At 39.4% G+C, this 26076-nt stretch overlaps 1 pseudogene; it reads left to right on the forward strand.

Moving 5' to 3' along the window:
• Positions 1 to 1823: 1823 nt before the first annotated feature.
• Positions 1824 to 4356, forward strand: LOC100769751 (annotated as a pseudogene).
• The last annotated feature ends 21720 nt before the right edge of the window (positions 4357 to 26076 follow it).

The raw sequence follows: 26076 nt of genomic DNA on the forward strand, positions 1-26076 counted from the left end.
GCTTGCTCTCCTCTATTCTTCTCCCAACTCAAACTTCCTGCTCCCTCATGTCCTCCCCACCCACCCTTCCTCTCCTCCTCATTCTCCTAGCTCCCTCCCACCTCCCCACATGCTCCCAATTTGCTCAGGAGATCTTGTCCCTTACCCCTTCTCGGGGGGGGGGCATGTATGTCTCTTTTAAAGTCCTCCTTATTTCCTAGCTTCTCTGGCAGTGTGGATTGTAGGATGGTAATCCATTGTTCTATGTCTAAAATACATATATGAGTGAGTTCATGCCATGTTTGTCTTTTTGTGACTGGGTTACCTCGCTCAGATTGGTTTCTTCTAGTTCCATCCATTGGCCTGCGAATTTCAAGATTCTATTGTTTTTTTTTTTTCTGCTGAGTAGTACTCCATTGTGTAAATGTACCACATTTTCTCTATCCATTCTTTATTCAGTTGAGGGGCATCTAGGTTGCTTCCAGGTTTTGGCTATTACAAGTAATGCTGCTACGAACATCAGTGAACAGATGTCCTTGTTGTATGAATTTGCTTCTTTTGGGTATATGCCTGAGAGTGGAATTGCTGGATCTTGTGGTAGACTGATTTCCACTTTCCTGAGGAATCTCCACACTGATTTCCAAAGTGGCTGCACGAGTTTGCATTCCCACCAGCAGTGGAAGAGTGTTCCCCTTTCTCTACATCCTCTCCAGCATAAACTGTCATTTGTTTTTTTGATTTTGGCCCTTCTGACAGGAGTAAGATGGTATCTCAGAGTTGTTTTGATTTGCATTTCCTGGATGGCTACGGATGTTGAGCACTTTCTTATGTGTCTTTCAGCCATTTTAGATTCCTCTATTGAGAATTCTCCATAAAACCATTTTTTGTTTTTTTATTTAGTTTGTTTTTTTGAGACAGAGTTTCTCTGTGGCTTAGTAGGCTGTCCTGGAACTAGCTCTTGTAGACCAGGCTGGTCTTGAACTCATAGATCTCCCTGCCTCTGCCTTCCAAGTGCTGGGATTAAAGGTCTGTGCCACCACCGCCCAGCTGAAAATAAAACTGTCTTAAAGATTATTTTTGTTTGTTATTGTGTGTGTGTGTGTGTGTGTGTGTGTGTGTGTGTGTGTGTGTGTGTGTGTGTGTTACCCTCAGAGGCCAGTAGAGGGCATTAGGTTCTCTGCAGCTGGAGTTGCAGGTCATTGGAAGCCACCTGACCTGGGCTCTAAGAACAGAGCTCCAGTTTTTTGTAAGAACAACAGTTCTCTTAACCTCTGAGCCATCTTTCCAGCCACAGAAGCCTATTTTAAAGTGGACCACTTCTTCAAGGAAGGTACTCATGGAAAATAAGCAGGGTAAAAATTATTCTGAATAGACAAACTATTAGGGAGTTTCAGGTTAAAGTAGTAATTAGATATTGCAGTGGAACGCTTGGGAGAGCTAACATAAAATATTGGCAGTCCAAAATTCTAGTGAGGATAAAGAGAGGTCAGAATGTGCATCTACTAATGTTAGGGTAAGAAGTCACATGGCCATTCTGGGAAACAGCTTCGCAGTTTCTTCCAAGCTAAATGTAGTTTTACCATATGACCATATGAAAGGTAGACATCTTTCTCTTTGTGTCCTGAGATATTCATCACCATGCCATGAAAGTCAGACTACAAACAAAGTTGGGCTCCCTGGTAAGAGATTCTATCCAGATTAAGGTATTTCTTTATAGTAACATAAAATAGACTAAGATGATGTAAGTTGGAGCATGTCAGGTGGCAGGAGCAGCCTGGTGGGTTCCTGAGGAGTGTCTGCAGGCTATTTGAATAGCATCCATTACCATCTGCATTGATGTCAAGATGACTAAGCTTGGATTTTTGTCATTGTCCTGTGAGAAGCAGGACACACTGCTGAAGTTTTTCATTCTGTCAGTGGCTGCTGTGTTACCTTTTCCCACTCATCTCTTTGCTGTCCTTAGATCCAAAAGTGTTGTCTATGGATTTGATTCATACTTTAATTATCTGGTTATCTAGTTTCTGGCTGAAGAGGGATTTTATAAATTCTATGACCAGGCCTTTGTCTCTTTGGGAAAAATCACTGGAGGAACAACGTACCCAGGCATGTGATCACCTCTGCTGAAATCCACCATGTACTCAATATTTTTTCCATGTCATATCTGTTAGCATTCAGGCATCTGTACTGGCCTGTCTTTTCTGACAGGATATGCCCTCAGCTACAACACTAAGAGCACCACCTGTGCATATTCACTGTGTTCCCTTTTCAAAGGGCCCTGCCCACCTCCTATCCCCGCCCTCTCTGTGTTCCTATCACTGTCTCTCCCTCCCTTATTCCCCCACCTCTTTCCTCTCTCCTGCTGCTCCTGTCCCTAGAGGCAGATCTCCCTGTCCTTTTCCCTAATAGAAAGCTTGAACTCTGTCACGTGGCCGTCTTTCTCTCTAGTACTGCTTTCTTAAATTGCAACACTATCAGTGTTTGGAAGGTCTGTTCAGAATGGCCCCTCTCCTCTACTTCACCACCATAGTTGTATACCACCTTATCAAAGAACTTAAGGAGACAGCAGCTTCTAGCTGCTGCCATGATTTCTATAGGCATTTCTCCACCTGTAGCTGGCTCTTATAATGATAAAGGCATCACTATCTTTTGCATGCTCCTCACCAACTATATGTGGATCAAGGCCTTGAAGACTAGTTCCACCTGTTGGGCAGCCCAGTGGTCTCTTCATGGGGAGGTTATGTGCTCCTGCTTCAATTGACCCTCTTCCTGCAAACAGGCCATTTTCCCTACAGATCTATGTAGCCTGCAGCACTGTTTATTGCTCAAGTGTCATTCTTTCCCTGCAGATCTCCACGGGTTCTCAGTCTGTCCTTTCATCAGAACTCACAGCAGCCTTTGGAGTGTTCAGTCTCTGTTAGATCCATGTCTTTGTGGATTGTCTGTATGGAGCTGAATCCATGGTGTTTTTGAAGTTCCTTTTGGGAGTGACATCTCCCTGGTAGGCTTGGGCCTCCTCACAGTTGGAACTCTACTTATGCTGACAAGAAAAGCTTCTCCCTGGACAGAGCTTTTCTATTCACTGCTGGAGCCTTCTTAGGCTAAGAACAGCATCCCTACTATTGCCACCCTGTCTGAGCATCTGCCTGCCTGTGGACAGGTCTTCCTACAATTTTGATCTTCAGCTCCTGTTTCCAGTTGCCCTCTATTACTGCTTTAGCAAACTGTCTGGTGCTCAGATGTTACCATCATGTATGGTGTGACCAGAAAGTATTGTTCAGCTGTAATGTTGTGTCCAGTGCTGGTACTGGCACCTGTTATGTGCATTCTTTCTGGCACTGGTGTCTACCTGGTGCTGTCCATATCAATGAAGAATCTGGATATAAGTCACCTGGACAAGAAGGGCAAGAAGCACCAGGATTCCATTTACTCTATTAAGAACAAAGAGTCAAGTGGGATGATGCTGGTAATAGCATTCTTTCTTGACACATACACTTCTCATTCTGCTTGGGTGTACAGTGAGGCCTTAGTCCCCATCATACTATCTGCCTGTGGTTGCATGGCAATAGGATCACTTTTGATGACTTCTGAGAAGCCTATTATCGGCTTCCTCATAATACTCCAGAGGATGCAAATGTCATGTGATGGTGGGATTATACCTACCAAATCTGCAGTTTTAGTGGACAGTTTTTGTGGATAATAACACATGGAATAGTAGCCACATTTCTTGGGAGGTTAACAATGGCATCCATAGAAGAAAAATTGTTCTATGAAATTTTGAGGAAGCTTGATATCAGCTGTGTGTTTGACATTTTTGGAGGCCTCACTGAGTATTGCTTTGATGGTACCAATAAGTTTCTTTGGCTGGTGTGGATTAGAAGAAGCACAGATACAGGAAGACACATTGGGTGTTAATGGTGGCGGCAGCAGTGGTGTACTCCTTTAATCCCAGCACCCAGGAGGTAGAGACAGGCAGATTTCTGAGATCAAGGCCAGCCAAGAGTTGCAGGACAGCCAAGGCTACACAGAGAAACCCTATCTTGAAAAAACAAAATAAGAAAAGAAAAAGAAAAAAAGAAGACATTTCAAGGAGAATGACCAGTCTACTCCAACTAGGGAGTTTCCTGTGGACCTTGGGTATTCTATTGTGTTTCTAAACTCTTTTGTACAAAATGGGTAGTACAGTTTTGGGCATGTCTCCACATGATGTTGCCAAGCATCCACCAGGCTTTGACTATGTCTGAAATACTGAGATTGGTAATAAAAATCTTTGAGCTTGATGTTGGATGAAGCACAGATCACTGGCTAGTCAGGATCTATGAGGTAAAGGGCCTGAATCCTCAAGGCCTGCAAGGACGTGGATGTGGCATTGGTTTTTGATACACTGGGTACTGAGCACATCATGTTGAGGATCTGAGGTTTGTTTTAGTTTTTCTAATGCAGTTTATTTGAACAGAGGCAGATGGGGTTAGAATAGTCTAGAAATTTGTCCTAGATGTTATGGGTTGGACCAATTGAAATGATTTTCATAATTCTGAGCAGGTTATCAAACAAAATGTCATGGCTTTGGTCAAACAAAGGGGGTCTGAATGTGCCTTATTTATTAAGTCTTCCACAGAGAAACACAAGCACCAGCTGAGTTCCTTATGAAGATCATCATATCATATTATGAAGATAATATGTACTCTTCATTTGCTTCCTTGTGTAATTTCCAAGATCACACAACTCCAGCCTTCCAACTCTAAAAAGGAGTCTACAAAGTGTCTCTAAGTATTCCTCAATGGTATCAAGATCAGAAAAAGCAAAGATATCTGAGAATGGCCACAGCTTATGGGAGAGTAGGGGAATGGTGCTTTGATAAATTGTGACATATTTGGTGGGAATTTGGTGTAGAAAAAAATTACCTGAAAAGGGGAAAGGAAGTCTAAATATTGTGAGGATCAACACCAGTGTGACAATGTAGGCTCATTAAGCATGAAAATGTACCAGATCAATGTGAGATATTAATACCACAGAAAACAGGATGGGTTCAATAGGCTCTTTCCCTACCATCTTCAGAAATTTTCTGAAAAATCTAAAGTTGCCTTAAAATGTAAAGATGATTTGTAAAAAGGGTAAAGACAACCCGAAAACTAAAACCCAAAGAGAAGAATGACAGAATATGAAGAAGAAGAAGAAGAAGAAGAAGAAGAAGAAGAAGAAGAAGAGGAGGAGGAGGAGGAGGAGGAGGAGGAGGAGGAGGGAGGAGGAGGAGGAGGAGGAGGAGGAGGAGGAGGAGGAGAAGAAAAAGAAAAAGAAAAAGAAAAAGAAAAAGAAGAAAAAAGAAATACACTGTCTACATCAGCAAGCTATTAGAAACATATTTTTAAAAATAAGAAACATGTGTAGCCATGAAAACCACAAAACAATAGAGAAAGAAAGATGGGGCAGAGGGTCAGCCAGATGGCTTGTTAGTCAAGGGCTCTTGCCCAAAGCCTGAAAACATGAGCTCTCTCCCCCAGAGTGGAGAGAACCAATTCTGGAAAGCTGTTCTCTGACCTCCACATGGCATGGCACACACACACACACACACACACACACACACACACACACACACACACACACACACACTCCTTCTTCCTACCCCTTCAATAAAAATGTAATTTTTAAGAGAGAGAAAAGGCCCCAGGAGAAATGGGCCAGGCACCCAGAGAGAAAAGTGCAACAGTGCATGATGAGAAGCTACAGGAGATGAAATAGTTTGTGACTAAAAACACTCCAAGTAGAACATGTGAGAAAACAAGACGGCACATTCTCTGCAGTGTCCATGGTACAACGGCCCAAACACTGTGACACAGAAATGCCATGTCACCTTCCCTGGAAAGTTTCCTTCCAGGTGGAGAGGATACTCACAGACCAAAGAAATGGTCCTATCTAAGTTCAGTTTGCTGAAATATCAGGCTTATTGAAGTTACTGACAGCACATTGGTGACATGGCAATTGCATCACTATAAAGCACATGTTAACATGGGTGAGTACTCACAAAAACTACACCGCTAGTGTTTCCTGCCTCTGTCCACAACTTACAGTCAGTTCCACTGAAGTATCTCCTCTCTCAGGGATTGCTTACTGCTTATATGGCCTTGAGAAGTGTCAGGGTCTCAGGTGTCCTGTTTGTTTCCTGAGCCTCTTGAATCTCGCAATTATCTCCATAAGAGAATACTTCAATTTAAAGGAAATCAATTTTACAAAATAATAACACTACACTACAACGATGACTACTACTACTACTACTACTACTAATACTAATAATACTAATACTAATAATAATAAATATTGTTTTAGTTTCATTTCTGCTGCTGAGATAAAACACCTTGACTAAAAAGCCACCCAGGGAAGAAAGGGTTTATTCACCTTACAATTCCAGGTTGCAGTCAATCATTTCTAGCAAGTCAAGGTAGAACTTAGAGCACCACACCCATAGTCAAGAACAGAGAGAGATGACTTTGTGAATCCTTCTTTGTTTGGGTCTGTTTTACATAGTTCAGATCCCCTGCATAGGGAATGATGCTACCCACAATGGCTAGGTCTTCCTTATTTAAGGAGAATTACGATCTCTCATAGACATGTCCAAAAGCAAACCTAATAATTTCTCAGTTGAGACACTATTCCCTGGTTTTTAGGTTGTGTCAAGTAGACAGTCAACACCTATCAGTACAGAGACAGAAAGTGGTAAATAAAAAGGGAGTTATTTTAGGAAACAAAAAATGGCATGTGGTTCTCTGAAGAAGAAAATCAAAACAATGAAATAAAATCATAACTGAGTAAAGCTTTCCTCAAGTAAAAAGAGTTAGATTCACATATTGAAAAGAAATACACATAATACATTTAAAATTAATATTAATCATTAATTTTAATTAAATGCCTTATAATTTTTAAAAAATTAAAATGGGAAGGAATCCTTTGGGCTACAGGTGAGTAAGATAAATTACTTTGTAATGAAGGCAAGCTAAGCAGTAACCCAATGGTTCCACTGCAACACTAACTACCAAAAAACATTATCTGTATTAATCAGAGTTCCCTAGAATAACAGAACTTACAGAGTGAATCTTTATATATATTTGACCTACTCTCTGTCTCCACAGTTTCCCCTCATCTCTTTTATTATTCATCCTAATTTTCTCATATATATATATGAGATTTATTAGAATGACTTAGAGACTTTAGTTCAGCTAATCTGAAAATGGCTGGCTGTGAACAGAAAGTCTAAGAATCCAATAGTTGCTCAGTCCATGCGGTTGGATGACTCAGCTGGTCTTTAGTAGAAGCTGGAATTCCAAAGAAGTAGGCTCTAATGCAGTGAAGGAATTGATTTGCTATCAAGAAGCTGGTAATAAGGCAAAGAGCTAAAGATTCCTTCTTCTATGTTCTAATAAAAGTTTCCAGCAGAAGGTGTGGTCCTGATTAAGTGTATGTCTTCTGACATCAAGATTGAGATTAGAAGTGGATCAACCTATTTCACATTGGTCAAAAGTCCCTCACTTGGTGTGCCCTCCAACTTGTGGATTTTAGTAAATTCCAGATGTAGACAAGTTGATAACCAAGAATAGCCATCACATGGGCCAAAGGCAAAGTACAGATGAAAAGAATATACATGATCAACATTTCAAGCCCATCACCTTAACCACTCAGCCACACCACAAGCATCATGCTCAGCATTTCATACCCAGACAAGCCATCCATTAAGATTGAGAGCTAGAAGCAAAGGACTTTAAATGAGAAAATTAGAATGAATAATAAAAGAGATGAGGGGAACTGTGGAGACAGAGAATGGGCCAACTTTTTTTTTTTGCCTTTTCTAGATTTATAATTGTAATGACACCAATTTTAAATTAGAAACAACCTTCTTTTACATGTCAACCCCAATTCCCTCTCCTCCCCTCCTCCCCTGCCCTCTCACTCCCTATCCCAACCCCTTTCTGCTCCCCAGGGAAGGTGAGGCCTTCCATACGGGATCTTCAGAGTCTGTCATATCCTTTGGAGCAGGGCCTAACCCCTCCCCCATGTGTCTAAACTGAGAGAATATCCCTCTATGTGGAATGGGCTCCCAGAGTCCATTTGTATACTAGGGATAAATACTGATCTATTATTAGAGGCCCCATAGATTGCCCAGACCTCCAAACTGACATCCTCATTTAGGAAGTCTGGAACAGCTATCAGTCTGGGGTCCATGAGCAGCCCCTTGTTCAGGTCAGCTGTTTTCTGTGGGTTTCTCCAGCCTGGTCTTGACCACTTTGCTCATCACTCCTCCCTCTGCACAATCCACATCGCCAAAGAAGCTAGGAAACAAGGATGACCCTAAGAGAGCTACACATGGTCTTCCAGAGAAGGGGAAAGGAACAAATCTCCTGAGCAAATTGGGAGCATGAGGGGAGGGGAGAGGTAGCTAGAAGAAAGAGAAGGGGAGAAGAGGAGGGGAGAAAAGGACATGAGAGAGCAGGAAGATTTAGTTAGGGGAAGAATAGAGGAGAGCAAGAAAAGAGATTCCATAATAGAGGGAGTCATTATAGGCTTAAAGAGAATTCTGGCACTAGGGAAATTTCCAGAGATCTACAATTTTGACCCCAGATAACAATCTAAGCAATAGTTGAGAGGCTGTCTTAAATGCCCTTCTCTGACAATGACAATGATGACTACCTTATATGCCATCCTAGAGCCTTCATCCAGTAGCTGATGGAAGCAGAAGCAGACACCCACAGCTAAACAACTTTTTCTTTTTATGAACTGCAAAGACCTAACCACAACATTTCATTAGGAACATGAGATCTTGGATCTGTGATGAAGCTACTTAGAGAAGTGATCCAAAGTTGCAGGTAACTGTAGCTTTGCTATTTTGCAGACAGGAAAGATGGATCATTACATACAGATTGCCAAGGATCTGGTTAAAGACTTGGGGGTTATTGAATTAGGATTCCTGCAAAACATGTTGACATCAACATGTTCTATGATTCAAAGAAAGTTGTGTCTTTGATGGTAACATATATTTTACCTATGGCATGTGCATCCATAATCAAAATACATAACACACAAACTAAGTTATGGTCATTATAGCTTTCCAAGACTTAAACATAATTATGAGTGCTCATCTTTAAAGAACATAACTGAAGTACCACAATACAAGAAATGTCAGAAAATTGCCTTGCCAGAATAAGCAAGTTGTGGCTATAAATGCCATTGATTATGTTAATATGTCTGCCAGTACTTGTCTTGAGGTTTATATTGTCAGAAACATGACTTTTCTCCTGGCCAGTGGTTTGACATTATTACAATCTTGTAACACATGAGCTGTCCCAGTCACAGTGGGCGGCACCTTATCTGGCTAAGATTCTGAACTGTATGAAAGAGAGAGACCATAAGCTGAACATGGCATGCCCCTCTGCTTCCTGACTGTAAATGAAGGGTGATGGCTCACCTGACATGACAGACTGTGAGTCATAACAAACTCTTTCTTCCTCAAGTCTCTTCTCTGGTCATTTTATCATAGCAAGATGAATAACCAAAGAGAAGCCATCTTTGTTTCCAACTTATTCTTTGTGTCCTTCTTGGCAAACTAAATGGTGAGTTCTACCCACTGTTCTGGGCTTTAGAGAATGAAACACTTGCATATCCTTCACTCTCACTGACAATTGTAAGCTGTTGGTGAAAATTACTCTTCTCACTGGTGTGTGACTTTGGAGACATTCTCCTCAGAAACTTTTCCTCTTCAAATACACTTCGCATATAATTTTGAGTAACAAAAACTCTGGAGGTTATAAGCAAGGTCCCTCAAAGCCTGGACTCCCAGGTGCACACTTCATGTCCTGGTCCTTCACTAAAGCAGGCACTCAGAAGTGTACTGTGTAATCAAGGACATTCAGATCAGATCAGCTGCATGTGCTAGGATGCCACATCCATGGAAAAAATTTCCCTGAAATCAATGCATAGGACATGGAATTGCAAATAGATTTTTCCCCATCATTGATAAGGGAAATATCCTCTTTGGAGATTCCTTATTAATATGAAAACTCAGGGTAGGCAGCATCTACACTCTGACTTCTGAGGCCTGGTCCTTATCACTTCATTAGATCTGTTTTTCAAAATGTAATAGTGCAAGTAAATTAGTAATTATAATAATGGAGATATTGAGGCACTAGACATCTTATTGATAGGAATTTTCTGAACTTGAGGCATAACACATTCAATTATATTTAAATCCTACAGTGGCTATTCCTGCTCATGCAGCATTATACTAAATCAAACATCTTACAGATTCTGAAAAACAAGAAGCTAGTAAACAAGGAGGACCCTAAGAGAGACATCCATGATTCCCTGGAGAAGGGGAAATGGTCAAGATTCCCTGAGCAAATTGAGAGCATGGGAAAAGGGGGGAGGGAGCTACAAGAATGAGAAGGGAAGAAGAGGAGGGATGCAGAGGTCATGAAGGAGCAGAAAGTTTGAGACGGGGAAGAATAAAAGAAAGGATATGTGATAGGTAGGGTTTTAGTAGGGGGAGTGGTAGAGGAGGACGGGAGGGAGAAGGGAACTGGGATTGTCATGTAAAACAATCTTGTTTCTAATTCAAATAAAAAAAATCTGAAAAAAAAAGAATTATTTTTTTACCAGACGTATAAAGGAAAAATTAAGGCACAAAACACAGAGATAAAATGACCATATCTCTTGATGGCCTAAATTAAATAATCATTTATGTGTGCATGTACATATATGTGTTTATGAATTTACACACATACATATTCTTTAGCCTTAACAATTGATCCTTGCCCTGTATCTTATTCATTTTAGTCAAAAGAACAAAGGAGGGAGGACCTGTGAGATGGTTCAGTTGATAAAGGCACCTGAATATGCAAGCCTGACATCCTGAGTTTGATCTCCAGAAATTCACACAGAGGTAGAAAAGATAGCAAAGTCCACAAAGTTGTCCTCTGACTTCCAAATGGAGCTTCACCACATCAGACATAGGCACTCAACTACATAATAATAAAAACATATAAGTTTTAAAATCTCTAAGTAGAAACAGGAATTACCTATCTATGGTGGATAATGCTAAAGAAGAAGAATTTTATTACAACATTTTATTTTAAAAAACAAGTAACATTTAAAATATTATATAGTTTGATGCCAGTTTATTAATATTAATAACTTAACATTAAAAGCATTTATATAAATGCTTGTGCCTTTAATTGATGAAAATTGGAGCATGCTAGACAGAATGTTGAAACATTTGCTCCATCAATGAGTTACACGAGAAAGAGAACTATCCTTTAATTCTTCAAATATTTCTGACTTGAAGAGTGGCATTATGGTTCATGATGACTGGAAATTAGAGTTGGAGTTCAGTTGTAGCCAAGGTCCCAGAAAAGACTGGAAGTGCAGAGACCAGAAACCTCATTCCTAATCAATGCAGTAAGAGGCCACCCACACTCACCATGACATTCAAATGAGTTGACATTATGCAAATAATGTGGAAAATCAACTAGAACACAACAGGTTGTCTGGTCAGCTCCAAGATGGGGGCACACACTAGAGAAGAGGTAGGGAGAGATTTGTGCAGTTGGCAAAGGGTGTGGTCCTCAGGGGAGGTCTGCACTCCTACATAAAAGTGGTTAGACCTGTGCAGAGCAGTTTCAGTGACACCAGCCAGGTCTTTTGTCTCCCCTCCATTGCTGAAGCCAATGCAAATAAACCATGCAACCTCAAATACATGACTGTTCTCATACATTTTGTCTCATGTATCCCTGTAAGAAAGGAATGTTGAGTGAAAGGTTCAAAGTCTTATTCATGATTTCAGAAAAAGCTGCTTGGAGATTATATCCATTGGTGCCTTTTCTAGTCCCTGGCTTGGCATGGGCTTTCTCTGCCACCGTACCATCTTCCTAGGGAGCTCAGCTCTAGGGAAGGCAGCCATGTCCAGGTTTCCTCAGTATTTTTGTTTTAACAATTTTTTTGTCTTCAATGAGTTTTTTCTTTTTAAAAATTAAACAAATATTTTAGGGGAAAGTAATATAAGTCTCTTTACACATTTCAAATATTCTGATTGTCCTACATTTTATTTACCTTGACCTACAGGAGATTGACAAAGCCATTTTTTTCTTACCAGACTTTTGCCTAAGTACTCTGCTTGGGAATTGATATATTAGTCTTACTAATAATAAAATGTGAAATTCTTAGACATTCAGGAGCAGAAGGCTCAGACAGCATAGTGGTTGCCTTGCAAGCATGAGGACTTGACTTCTGTCCTCAGGCATTATGGTTCATGTTTGCAATCACTGCACTGGGGAGATGGAGACATGGGCCTCCGTGAGGTTCAGCCAACTAAGACTTCCTAGTAAGTCACATGCCAGGGAGGGACCCTGCCTTAAAAACAAAAGTTAATATGCATGAGGCATGACAGCCAAGTGTTTCCTCTGGTGTGTATGTGCAAAAACATACTCTCCTGTGAGCACACAGACATTCCCCAAGACACATGCAGAGAGAGAAAGAGACATCATTGGATTCATCCTTGGATAACATGCAAGATGACTGTTATGAAGAATGAACTGTACAAGTTCTGTAACCTATCCTGCACCAAGGGTTATGCCAGACAACATAAACAAATAGGTGTCCAAGCACAAAAGGCACCTTCACCTCCTTCACAAAACCACAAGTTTGTGTTTATCAAAAAGCTATCCCAAGTACACTAAATTGAAAAAACAATTGAGTGGGATTATTAAACAACTAACACTATATCTACCATAGAACACAGCTATACCACTCTCATATCTATCAAACACTCTGTATCCTACTACAGAAATACCTGCACATCCATGGTCATTATTGCTCTATTTATAATAACCAGGAAATGGAAATAGCCTATAAATCCATCATGAGTGAATGGTTAATAATATTGGGATACTTATACACAATGGGGTTTTATTCAGCGATAAAGAAAAATGAAACCACAATGTTTGCAGAAAAATAGATGGAACTGAAAAAAAAAGAAAAACTATACTGAGATCACATCTCGAGATACAACCACAAGAGGTTTTGGGGAGAGGAAGGGGAGAGACTCTGAATGGCACCAGTATTTTGAAACTTCAAAGCCCCTCCAACATTCTCAAACATTTCCACCAACTAGGGACCAAGTATTCAAACATATGACCCTATGGAAGCCATTCTCATTCAAACCACCACAAGCAGTTAGTATTGACTAAGGGATGTCCACAGAGAACATCTCTAAAAGCTTGCATAAAATTAAAACAAAAAATAATGATGTAGTTATTGGCAGGCCATGGAGACTCAGTGAGCTAGCCCCAGGTATTTTAAGAACATGAGATCTAACACTATATTGTGCACAGGAAGCAGAACATTTAAAGTGAAGGATCACAAAGACTGAAAATAAAACCAGGGAAACTCTCACTCAAGGAAAATAAAGAGGGATAGCAGGGCAGTTTTGATACAGTAACATCCTAAGAAATGTGAACTTGAGCAACCAGGGGAAAAGAACAAAGAATTTTAGCCACCATCAGCATACACTCCTTTCAGAGTATTTACTGAGAATATTGAGTGAGAAGTATGTTCACCACTCATTGTACTCGAGGAATTTTAAACACTCAGTCATATAAACTTGGAGACTAAACAGATAAAAAACCAGCAGACATATAAAATACTCAAGGAACTTAATAAATTCATGGTATTAGACATACATGGAACCCCAACTCTACAAAGACAGGGAAAAGATTCTTTTTGAAGCACATGAGAAATATTGTCAGAACTTCACTAGGATTCAGTCACAGAAGGAACTTCAATAAAGTCCACAGATTTGAGATCATAGTGATTCTATCACATTGTTATAATGTAATAAAGTTGGAAATAATGAGAGACCAGATTTGAAATTTCCTGTATGTTTCAAATCTGAATGACATGTTGTTTTTTTGAAAAAGTCTTTGACTAAAACAAGGTGGAGATGATGAAATGCTTAAAACCAAATGGTAATAGAAAAAAAAACTCTCTAGTATTCAAGTTTATTTGGAACAGATAAAGGAACACATGAAGATTTATAACTTTAATTATATTGATCAGAAACAAGAGAGATTTCAAATCAAAAGCTAAAAGTTCAAGTTAAGAAATTATTATCTGAGGGTGCCTGTTTCTACTTCGAACAGCTACTGGATGAAGGCTCTAAGAATGGTAACCAAGGTAGACACCAATTTCATTATAGAGGAAGGGCATCAATGGCATTTTCTCCACTACTGCTTGGATTCTTATTTGGGATTATCCCTGTGGATCCCCTAACATTTCCTCTGTGTCAGACCTCTCTCCATACCTGTACTGTCTCCCTCTATCAAGGCTTCTTATTTCTTGCCCTCCTCTATTCCTCTCTCTGTCTCAGTCTTCTTGTTCTCCTCCCTGATCCCTTTCTTCCCCCCCAACTCCTTCCTCTCCACCCCTACCTCATGTTCCGACTTTGTTCAGGGGTTCTTGTCCCCCTCCCCTTCTTGGAGGGACTATGCAATCTTCTTTTGTGGTCCTCCTTGTTTCCTAGCTCCTTTGGCAGTGTATATTGTAGACTGGTAATCCTTTGCTCTATGTTTAAAAATCAAAAATGAGTGAGTACATACCATGTTTATCTTTTTGTGATTGGGTTACCTCCCTCAGGATGATTTCTTCTAGTTCCATCCATTTGCCTTCGAATTTCAAGATTCCATTGTTTTTTTTTTTCCTGCTGAGTAGTACTCCATTGTATAAATGTACTACATTTTCTCTATCCATTCTTCAGTTGAGGGGCATCTAGGTTGCTTCCAGGTTCTGGCTATTACAAATAATGCTGCTATGAACATAGTTGAACATATGTCCTTATTGTATGAGTGTGCATTCTTTTGGTATATGCCCAAGAGAAGAATTGCTGGATCTTGAGGTAGACTGATTCCCCTTTTCCTGAGAAACCGCCATACCGATTTCCAAAGTGGTTGTACAAGTTTACACTCCCACCAGCAATGGAGGAGAGTTACTCTTTCTCTATATCCTCTACAGCATAGACTGTCATTGGTGTTATTGATTTTAGCCATTCTGACAGGGTAAGATGATATCTCAGAGTGGTTTTGAGTTGCATTTCCCTGATGGCTAAGGATATTGAGCACTTTCTCAAATGTCTTTCAGCCATTTTGGATTCCTCTGTTGAGAATTCTCTATTTAGTTCTGCACTCAATCTTTTAATTGCATTGTTAGGTGTTTTGGTGGCTAGCTTCTTGGGTTCATTGTATATTTTGGTGATCAGCCTTCTGTCAGATGTGGGGTTGGTGAAGATCTTTTCCCATCCTGTGGGCTGGTATTTTGTCTTGCTGACTGTAACTTTTGCCTTACAGAAGCTTCTCAGTTTCAGGAGGTCCCATTTATTAATTGTTGATCTTGATGTTGTGCTACTGGTGTTATGTTCAGAAAGCAGTCTCCTGTACCAATTTGTTTGAGGGTACCACCTTGTGGAGAGGGAGGAGGGATGAGCAAAGGAGACAAGACAGTGCTGCAGAAACCCACAGAAACAGTTGACCTGACCTAGTGAGAGCATGGAGACCCTAGTCATAAAGCTGGGGAAACAGCATTGGACTGAACCAAGTCCTCTGAATGTGGGTGTCAGCTAGGAGGCCAAAACAGTTATGGGACCTCTAACAGTGGAGCCAGTTTTTAACCCTAGAGCACAAATGGACTTTGGGAGCACATTCCCTATGGAGGTATACTATTGCCGCCCAGATACAGCAAGGAGGGCCTAGGCCCTCCCCCAAATGTTATGACAGACTTTGAAGGGCCCTGGTGGAGGGTCTCATTATCCCTGGGGAGGAGTTGGGGGATGGTTTGGGGGAGAGTTGGTGGGGAACATGGGAGGGCGAGAGAATGGGAGGATGGATATGTAAATATGAGTAGTAATTAATGAATTTAAATAAAAAATAACCCCACCAAAAGAAAATAGTATCTTAGTTAAATCTCTGTGTTGACATAATCAAATAGAAATTATACATGAAAATATAGTCTCTAAAAGTATAAAAATTAAAAGCTATTTCTATTAGGGTTCTCTAGAATAACAGAACTTATAGAATATATGTGTATATTGATTTATTATATAGAACATATACACATGGGATTTATTAGAATGATTTACAGGATGGCTATGAACAGGAAGTCTAATAATATAGTAGTTTCTAAGTTCATGAGGCTGGATGCCTCAGCTAGTATTTAGTTTACTCTGGAATCCCAGTGGGCTCTAATGCCAAAGAAGGAATGGACTTGCTAACAGGGTAAGGACAAGCAGGCAAAGAGCAAAAGCTTCCTTCTTCCACGTCCTTAGAGGTGTTCAGCAGAAGGTGCAGTACAGATTAGAGGTGGGTTTTCCTGCCTCAAGATCTGGGTTAAAGATGTGTGTCTTCCCATCTCAAAGATCTGAATTAAAAATTGGTCTTCTCACTACTAACAATGTAAAAATCCCTCACAGGTGTGTCATCTATTTGGGGTTTTACTTAATTCCAGATGTAGTCAAGTTGACAACCAAGGATAGCCATCACAAGTCCACTCCTTGTCAATTTGACACATAATCATATCTTCTTATGGCATGATTTATTTCCAAATGGAAACAATAACCAGGCCATCATAACACCTAAACATAACTATTCCATGTATAATGGCAAACATATTACATATTTAATTAGGTCATAATTACATCTAACATGATATAACTATCCCTCATACAACTGCAAACACATTTTAAATTTGGAATATGTAGTAAATGTCCCTTAGGGGACATTCTTTTAGTATCTCAAACTTAAATATGATATCCATTGATAATCTATTAATTGGTGTTGCATCACATGATAAAGAAATTGAGGAAAGAAACATAAATATCTCATCAAATGCATTTTTAGCATAATACAACAGAAACACTCATGTCAGTTACAATTCTCTTTACTGTAACTAGTCACCTGGCCTTAACTGGCATTTATAACTATTCTCTATTACCCATTATGTATTTCCTCCACCTTCAGCAATCACCTCAGCAGGTCTTGGCTCCTTTACTGGAGAAGTGGCCCGTACCTTCATTCCTGATGGGTCTGTGCACTTTGCTACCCTGCCTGGATTAGGCTGTTGTAGTTTCCCATTGACCATGATAGCACCAAGAGATGTCCTAAAATACTGGTTCTCAATCTATGGGTTGCAACCCTTTGAGGATCCAACAACACTTTCACAGAAGTCACCTTAGACCATCAGAAAACACAGAAACACAGATAATTATTCTTTATCAATAAAAACTTGGGAATAAGATATTGGAATAAGAACCTGAATGACCCCCCCTCTCTACTTCCTTGATCCAAAAGGGGCAAGAGTCTTTCTAAGACCCACCCTATTACTTCCTATGTCTCTCTATATGTCCTCAGTCCTCCAAAATCTCTATGGCTAATTTTGGTCAGCTATAGCCAGCTCTGCCCTCTGATTCAAAGTAAACTTTATTGGCAGTCTCACGTATGGCAAAGCAAGCAAAATATCCACAACATTTATCACTTCTTTCCATAAAAAGGTAAGGTTTCTACTCTAACAAAGTAAGACTGTATGCAATAAGAACAATTATCAGAAAAGAATTATATTTACAATGTACCATCCATTTGCATTTGGAAAATTCAGACAAAATACTCCATTATTTATACTACTTTGATCATTTCAAAGTTTTATACCTAATTTACTTTCTATTCTAACTTGTATTACACAACCAAAACTATTTTTTAGATCTCAAAATATTTTCTTAAACAATATAAGCTTTTACGTCTTTTAACCTTATACACCTTATACCTCTTTTGTGAGTTTCTTTTCTGAATTTGGTAACAAGGAAAACTGTAACTATAATTACCTCATCTTCAACTCCATCAGAGACCCAAGAAGGATATATTAACTGAGTAAACAGAAAATGCAGAGCAAACAATTTCCAAAACTATAGAAATGACAGAAACAGCTGGCTCCCTGGACAGTCACCAAAGGTTCCTCTGCAACATTGGGGTCATCCATCTTTGGCCTACTGGCCTACCCAGTATGTCTGACAGACTTTTCTGTGAACCAGGAATCTTGAAGGATTGTCCTACCTTGTCTTGGCAAAGTTTGGCACTCACTTTCTTTTGTGTCCTGCTTGTCCAGTTTGGACAACATACTGTCAGCAGTTATGACAAGGGCAATTTCTTGCCCTTTTGCCACAGTGAAAGCAAATTCCATATGGAGGTTGTTCATTCCCCATCATCCTTTTTTAAAATAAATAAGTGCTCCCAGGAGCAGACATGTCTCACTGTCATGAAATTCTTATGTTATTAAAACATTTGAAATGCCATGTTCTGTAGGTCTCTGAAGTGTTTGAAGATCACCTTTCTGTCTAAAATATATCTATTTAACCTAGAAAACATAACTAACATAGCCACAGTTTTGATTGTTAGGTGACAAACTCCTAACCTGTATTTTGTAATTATCCAAATAGTTTGTAATAATAAATTTCAAGGACTGAAAATTTACATTACATTGTTAAATGAACTGCATAGGTACACTAACTTAAACAAGAGTAGAAAAAACATATATATGTGTCCTTAAATTCACAGAAATACATAAAAATACCTTAAACAAGAATATAAACATATATTCAATATAAAATAACTTTATATTTGCATCAACAACAAAAATTCATGCAAATGTAAAACCTTTCTTTACTTTGCTGGGATACTCGATGCTGGTTAGCTGTCGGTGAGAAATTAGTAGTGATTCAGAAGAGACCAGCACCACTGAGGTAAAATCTTCTGGAAAGTGTTTCCTGAGAGTCAGCACAAATAAGGTGTGATTGAGACATGGCCAAGTTGTACCTTGTGCTGGCAGTCAAACTCGGTATGAGTCACCCAGGTGGTAGTGGCTATGAAAGAGTCATGAAAAGCAGCTGAGATCTGGCCCTTTGTGGCAGGCCTGGAATCCCTAAATAGAACCCTGGAAATGCTGTAGATGAAGGTGTAACCCAGTTGTAGCAGAAGACCCCAGCATTTTGGAGTTGCCAGTACCATGCGATGGTCACCAAGAACATCAGCAGCTGAGGAGTGGAGCCTGCCTGCACCTAGAAGACAATCTGTGTGTGCTGCAGAGGGCAGACCCAGAAAAGTGACCCAAACCCTTTGAAGGAGCCCAGAAGATCATGAGTGAGTCTGAGATAATTAGACATTGAGTTATTCACACTTTTCCAGCTTTGGTTTTGCTTTGCTCGGGTTGTGGCTATGCCTTTGTCTTCCCTCTTGAAGTGAGAAAGTATTTGTTTATTGATTTTACAAGACCCCACAGTTGTGAGATGGAATTTTAAAAGAGATTTTAGGTTTTAAAAGAAATAGGATTTTTAAAAAAGGGATTGAATTTTAAAGTGTTTGAATTTATAAAGACTGTGAATTTTTATATTTGTAAAATATTTTATATTGTGTTGATGTTAATGAGTGGTCTTTGGAATGAACAAGAAAGGCAAGGCTGTGACTTAACAGTGATGCATTTGTGTGTCAAGTTGACAAAGGGGTTAATTGTGCTGAAACACGCTAGAGTTATCTGAAAAGAGGCAATGTCATTGAGAAAATAGCTTCATAAGATCTGGATGTGAGACATTTTCTTAATTAGTGATTTATGGGATCAGGTCCAGTCCATTGTGGGTGTGGCCATCCCTGGGCTCACGGTCCTGGGCTCTATAAGAAACAGTCTAATCAAACTATGAGGAGCAAGTCAGTAAGCAGCACTCTTCCCTGGCCTCTTCATCAGCTCATGACTCCAGGTTCTTGACCTGCTTCTGTCATGATTTCCTTGGATGACGAACTATGATGTTTAAGTGTAAGGCAAATAAGCTCTTTCCTCCCCAAGTTTCTTTGGTCTTAGTATTTCGTCACAGCAATAGTAACCCTAGCTAAGAATCTATTCATAAATAACACAGAAAATACTCTGAGAAAAATTAAAAACTGATAAAAATGTAAATATGTTAATCACAAATGGCATGAATCTAATGTAATATAAATAAAACCTTCACAGAATGTTTAATTTTGGAAAAGGAGATAAAGTTATACTACTAAATATAAAGGATAGAAGGTTTAAATTATAAAGAAGTATACCATTGGTTAATGAACAAAACAAGTTGACCAATAGAACTAAACAAAAATTCCAAACAAAGGCAGGGAAACCACATGTATAAAAATTGTTATTCAGATGAAATTATGATGCTGTAGTTGTGTGAATAGGAATGGGCCCATAGATTGGAGTGCTTGGTAAGCCAAGAGTGGCACTGCTCAAAGAGATTAGGAAGTGTGGCCTAGTTGGAGTAGGTGTGGCTTGTTAGAGAAAGGGTGTCACTCCGGGTGAGCTTTGAGGTTTCAGAAGTCCAAGCCAGGTCCAGTGGTTCTCTCTCTTTTCCTGCTGCCTGTGGATCCAGATATACAACTCTCAGCTACTCCCTAACACCATGTCTGCCTCCTTGCAACCACACTTCCCATCTTGAGGATAATAAACTAAACCTCTGAAAGTATATAGTTGCCCATGCTTGTGCAGCAAACACTTCATACATTGAGCTGGGGAGATAGCATCAAGGCTATCTTAAACATTGACAATGGACTGGTAACTCAAGTGTAAACGTGAAAGCTGTAAAGTCAATAGAAGATAATGTCAGAGGAGGTTTTTGTGACCTGAAGTGGAATTTAATGGCAGGAAATTTGATAATTCTGGGAATGAATAGAAGGGCAGCTTGGCGACACATGCCTGTTATCCTTGCACTTAAGGGATGAGGTAGATGGATCTAAAGATGCAGGCAAACCTGTCCTATATATGAGTTTCAGGATAGCCAGGGAACAGTAAAATCCTATTCAAAGCACAAAAGGTATCCATCAGTTGATGGAATTGGAAAAAATCCCAGAATTGATACCTAGGATGCATAAGGAACTCCTGTAAGTTAAGAAGAGACAGAGATTCCCATCTGCACAAAGGACCAGAGCGCAAGTACCTCCTCAGACCTGGGAGGAAAGTCACCCTTCTGTAGGTTAGGGTACCAGAAGCTAAAGACATTCATCAAGGAATTGTTGAAAATTTAAGTGGATGCATGGAATTTTAAAATTACAAAAGCCTCCCATCATAGAAAATAATAGAAAAGGTAAAGGAGCGTGGAGAAGAGTGAATGGCAACTTCTTTCAGCATTATGGGAGTGGGTGTCATAAAACACCTCAGTAATGTGCTGTGATGCTCTCCACTTCCATCATGTTTAATGACAAATCATGGTTCATCTCCCACATAACAAAGTATGGGAGAACTTTGATGTAATTATCAGTTAAGTATCCAGACTATTGTTTGTTGAGGTTTATGATACAGGGAAAGAGTAAAGGGATCCTTAGCATCACCTACCATTAAGTCTTAACCTAAAAGAAATTAATGCATTGCTCACTATTTCCTTTTGAATGCACACATGCACATTGTACATATCAAGGAGTGTGTGTCCAGGCCATAGAGTATCATGCAAGTAAATGCAAGTCATCAAGCTTGATTCCCATTGAGCCATCTTGTTGACCCCACTTACCTCTTACTTTAAGGCTAGTGCTGATTTATCTGAATATGCAATAAATGGCATTTGTATATAACTTCTGTAGAGGAATTCTGTATGCTTTTTCCTAGTACAGAGGGTTGGACATAAGGCCTCACAGTAGGTAAGCACACTAACACTGAATCCTCTTTTCATTTTGTTTTATTATGAGCCTCACTACATCCCCCAGCCTGCTCTTGAACTCGTTTTTAGCCCCAGATGATCTGGAATTTGTGATCCTCATGCCTTAGCATCCTTGGTATCTGGGATTACAGGTCTGCACCACCAAGTCTAGCCATAAACAAATGATTTGTTGAGGTACTGCTTAAGTTGTATTTTTAACACTAGTAAGGTTAATTTTTTCATAAAAATATTTTTATTCTTTAATTACTAATCATATTTACATACCCATGCCCCCATTCCCTCTCCCTCCCATCCTCCCATGTTCCCCACTAACCCCCCTAACCCACCCCCTCACTCCTCCCCATGAATAGTGAGGCCTCCCACCAGGGACCTTCAAAGTCTGTCAAACCATTTGGGGGAGGGTCTAGGCCCTCCTTGCTGTATCTGGGCTACAATAGTATCCCTCCATAGGGAATGGACTCCCAAAGTCCATTTGTGCTCTAGGGTTAAAGACTGGCTCCACTGTTAGAGGTCCCATAGACTGTCTTGGCCTCCTAGCTGGCACTCACATTCAGAGGACTTGGTTCGATCCAATGCTGGTTCCCCAGCTTTATTACAATGGTCTCCATGCTATCAGTATGTCAGGCCCACTGTTTCTTCAGATCTCTCCAGCCCTGTCTTGACTCCTTTGCTCAACCTTCCTCCCTCTCCACAACTGAATTACAGTAGTGTGGTTCAGTGCTTAGCTGGGAGTGTCTGTTTCTGCTTCGAATAGCAACAGGATGAAGGCTCTCCTTCCTCTCCCTGCCCCTGGGCTCCCACTTTGGTCAGGGGTTCTTGTCCCCATCTCCTTCATGGAGGAACTATGCAATCTTCTCTTGGGGTCCTCCTTGTTTCCTAACCCTTCTGGTAGTGTGAATTGTAGACTAGTGATTAAGGTTAATTTTTAACATTAATATAAAAATCATGTACAAAACATATAAATACATGTACCATTACATGTGGTATATGCTATACTATTTAAGAAATAAAAAAATGTTTAAAACAGAAAAATGCTTGAATATAATTGTGATGCCTGTCAATCAAGGTATCCAATCAACCAAGGCAGAAACATTACTTGAGGAATAACATTGCTCAGAGCAATGCACTAATATATTCTTGTATCCATTGCACAATGAAAAGTTACACACTTCTTGAAGAAAAATATAAGATTTCAAAGCTACGTATATATTCATACATGAAGTTTGTTACTTTTCCTGGTATATAAGAACATTAAATTAGATTTATGTACGTATTATGTATATGGTACACAACCATCTGAACCAAGAACTTTTTAATGTTGGAAAAAGAAGAAAGGATTCCTCTATTAAAATTACATATTCTAATCATAAATTTTTATACAAAAAAGTACCCTCTGTGGGAAACCCTGCCCAGAAGTCATTGGCATTCAGTTCTTTCCTTCTCCTTTCAGGGACACCTTTTGAGGGTTTTTAGGTTGTGCACTTTCAATTGGCAGTCATTTATATCTTTAAGATCTTTATCTGGAGAAGTCTTGTCACAATTCATCAATTTGTATCAAGATTTCAAAGCTTGCACACACAACAGTAAGCTCTCACTTTCCAGCCAAATAAGAATATATTGATAGTTTCCCAGCTATTAAAAATAAGCTACTTTCCTCCCAGGTGGTTCAAATTGAGTGCTCGAGTAAACTCAAAAAGTAACAATAAGTTTTAAAAAGAATCATTCAGGCTTTATGGTACCAGTAAATAATCCCTGCCACATAGGATGTTGAAGCAGGAAAATCCAAAGCTCAACCTGAAGGCCAGCCTTGGGCATTGCGTTCAAACCAGCCTTGGCAACAGATAGAGACCCTATTTCAAAATCAAGTGGTAAAAGACTGGGGTGCTGAGTGTTGGCCAGTGGCTATCACATGTGTGAAGCCCTCCAGTGACACAAAACTAATTAGTTAATTAATTAAAAAGTAAGAGCACATTGCTTATCTAACATTATAGCAACAACTCAAGAAACTGGAGCCATTGTGGTACTCCGCCCTCCTCAGTGGCTGAATTTGACACTTTAGGTGACTGTTCATACATCTGCCCTTTGTGAATTCACTGGTTAAAATGCAAATTGAAATAGAAAAGTACTTTATGCCATTAAGAGCTGGATAACAACCAACTCCATTCATCTTTAATGATTAGAAATAAACATTATAAAAACACAATTACAGTAATTAGATTTCTAGTAACTATTTTAGTGAAAATTTTATTAGTACAAAAATGATTGCTAAAATTCAGCAAATTAAAAATGTTTCAAATTCTAAGAGGACTTTTTTCCTAATGCAAACTAGAAGATTTTGATAAAAAGTCAAGATTGAGAATCAAAAAAATAATAAGTTATTAAGAAGAAACCACATAATGTTTATATTTTTTAACAAATTCTGAAAAATTCTGAAAGGTACAAAAAATATATTAGTAGTAATAAGTTATATTAGGGAATATAGGTTTAAAGCTAATAACTCAGCTACATCAATAACGGAACACAGCATGGATTTTTTTTTTCTCATGCCACCTCAATTATAATTGAGGAATTTCAGAGGAAACTTGTACGAGAAAGCAATCTCTGAGACGAATGTTCTTCCTGCTGACAAGCTCACCTACTGTGTGATCTGAATGGTTTCTCTGATGTACACTCTCCCTCAACAGGAAAGTTTCATTCCAAGGTCGGAACAGGTAAGACGCTCTGAGAAACTAAGCACAAAGTGGTGAGGATGCAGCAAAGGATTCTACAAAGTAAGCTCTTTGAGGATTCAGACATACATTTACTTTTCCTTCTGTGACCTGTGCTTTTATGACAAGCTCAGGAACCATTACCAAACCCACTGCCATCCAATGAAGTATCTCCTCTCCCCATCCTCCTTGGTCCATGCTAAGTTAATTATGTGTCTTGGTTGGAGATATGTCCTTGGCCCCCTTACAAAGTCCACTCCCTCCTCCATTGAATGGCCTTGGTACCCCATCACAGCCATTTCTCCTTTGATGTGAGACTCCTGTCCTGCAGTTCCTATTCTGTAACATTAGTGTGCATCTGACCACCAGAGCTCCAACTGACTTACTGTAACTTTGTAGTGTTTTCAAACCCAGGAATTTGGGTCTTTCAAATTTGGACTTCTTTTCTATGTTATTTTGGCTAGTCAAGTTCCTTTGACATCAGCTAGATTTTTAAGATGACTGACCGCTTTTCAAATTACATTTTTTCTCTTTTTAATGAGGTCTCACATGGTCCAGTGTGAGGGTTAGTTTGAATTTGACCAACCTAGACTCACCTGGGAAGAGTCTCAATGAGGGATTGCTCAGCTCAGGTCGGCTTGTGCACGTATCTGTGAAGGATTGTTCTTATCTGTCCTAACTAAAGAGAGAAGGCCCACTGTCGGTGTGGGAAGCTCCAGTTTATAGGCTGGGCCCTGAGCTGTGTAAGTGTAAAGAAAGTGTTTTGAGCAATAAGCATGCGCACATTTATTTCTTTCTGCTCTTGACTGTGGGTGTGATGTGGACTCAGTGTTTCAAGTTCTTGCCACCTTAACTTCCCCTTCCAATTTAGCATAGATGGTAATTTGGAATCTATGCTAAAATGAATTCCATCTCCCCTGAGTTACTTTCTGTCAAAGATATTTTTATCACGGCAATGGAAATTAAACTAAAACACACAGTCTGGCTTTAAACTATTTGTTCTGAGGCTGACCTTGAACTTCTGATCCTCCTTCCTGGATCTCCCAAGTGTAAGCAATGGGATTATTTAGGTGCACCACCATGCCCTATCCATGTGGTGCTGGAAACTGAGCCTAACTCTTCATGAATGCCAGTCTACTAATAAACATCCCTAGGCCTTCATATTCAATTCTAATGTAGAGCATTCATAAATTATAGAAGCATAGCTGGGCATTCTAGCCATGCCTGCATCTCAGAAATCTGAGGATGAGGCAGGAGGATTACATGTTCCAAGCCACCGTAGGTCACATAGTAAGATCTTATCTAAAAACAAACAAACAAACAAAAAATAAAGAAAAACTATTCAAGAAGTGCAACAATTTTCTTCATTTAGCAGAAATCTGATTATTTTGTCAGGATATTACTTTAGAATAATAGCAGTGAAACTAAAGTATTTCAGTAGTTGAGTGTAAAAAACAAAGGCAAGTAAATATACACTGTACCATATTCAGAAAAGAACTCATTTAGAATCATAATTATGAATAATTTAAAATTGGTATCAATACAAGCAACATAAACTACTATTTATGTAATACAAATTATTGATAGATTTGTAGTTTCTTTAGAATATAAATATTTCTTTTTAAGTGCATTCTGGGGAATTTT

The sequence above is a fragment of the Cricetulus griseus genome, assembly GCF_003668045.3.
Source record: "Cricetulus griseus strain 17A/GY chromosome 1 unlocalized genomic scaffold, alternate assembly CriGri-PICRH-1.0 chr1_1, whole genome shotgun sequence".
Lineage (NCBI taxonomy): Eukaryota > Metazoa > Chordata > Mammalia > Rodentia > Cricetidae > Cricetulus > Cricetulus griseus.